Raw genomic sequence first — 1,180 nt, 5'->3', positions numbered from 1 at the left:
AAGGCTTCTGGTTTTGTTTTCACACGTGAGCGTCGTTTCGCTCCAGGGGTCTGACCCACAGAGAGGAAGGCTAGCAACCGGTCAGCGTTCAGCTGGCAGCAGTGCCACCCAGAGCTGCCAGCCTTTAATTTATGCTTCAGTCAGTGGCACCAGAGAGTCCTGGCTGACGACGGGAGCAAATGGTGCCGGGGAGGAGCAAGCGCCTGGCTCTCCGCGAGCTGGGACCCAGCCTTCGCGGGGGCACTGGGACCACCGAGGGAGGTGGGACCAGACCCCGAGTGCCCGCAACAGGGAAAAGCAGCCTGAGAGCCAAAACCAGTGAATGGTCTTCATCTACACACGAGGCAAAAGGCAGACCTACCAATGCGACGGGAGCCAGGAGGAGACCCAGCTTCCCTGGCCTCAGGTGAGCTACAGCTGCAAACATGCTTTCATTTCAGAAAATTCCATTCTTTTTTGGGCTGTTTTGGAACAGCACCTTTTCTTTCCCTTAGCAGCTGGGACTTCAGCTTATTTCAACTCTTAGGGTACCAGAGAGAGCTCAGCTCGAGTCCTGAGAGCACGAAGGAAGCGTCAGTCCGGCTCCTCTTCCTCACGCGCTCATTTGGGACAGAGCTTTGTGCCGCCCCCGGCGCTGGCCCCGCAGCATGGAACCTGCCTCCCGGGAGCGTTGCTCGGAAAGCCAAGCAAACTGTCAGCAACACAATCCCAAACTGTCTAACGCCCATGGGTGCCTCAGGCGCCCTCCGCTCCTCACAGGATTTACCAAATTGCCTGGTGTGCACCGTGGACTTGTCGCAGTGGGAAAAGCAACAACACAGACCCGAAGCTGGTTTCTTGCTGGGCTGTGCATGCCATGCTCAGGACAGCGACAGGCACATGGACCTCTGCTTCCCCGTGCTCCCAGCCAGTGGCAACAAGCCTGCCGTAACGCGCCCTCCTGGGCTACAGCAGGGTCAATCATCGCAGTCTGAGAAATCCTCTTAAATCTTATTTAATTGCTGCACTGCACTTGTCCAGAATCAATTATGAGGCACCTGATGCTGGCGATGCATTTGGCGTACCTATCCGCGTGATGTGTGTGGTCAGGCAATCGCGAAAGCAAACATCACCTTGATTTTGGGCAAAGAATAAAATTACACAGGAGAAATGTCGTGTGGCGACACGTCTCTGAGTGGCT

At 55.9% G+C, this 1,180-nt stretch overlaps 1 protein-coding gene across 1 annotated transcript in view; it reads right to left on the bottom strand.

The window, feature by feature from the left end:
* Positions 1-1,180, bottom strand: part of LMX1B (LIM homeobox transcription factor 1 beta) — a 7,214-nt gene that overhangs the window by 241 nt on the left and 5,793 nt on the right. The window lies entirely within an intron of this gene.

The sequence above is a fragment of the Egretta garzetta genome, unplaced genomic scaffold (assembly GCF_000687185.1).
Source record: "Egretta garzetta isolate BGI_Z169 unplaced genomic scaffold, ASM68718v1 scaffold341, whole genome shotgun sequence".
Lineage (NCBI taxonomy): Eukaryota > Metazoa > Chordata > Aves > Pelecaniformes > Ardeidae > Egretta > Egretta garzetta.
Note: the sequence above shows the minus strand (reverse complement) of the source record. Positions and strands in the feature narration are given on the sequence as shown.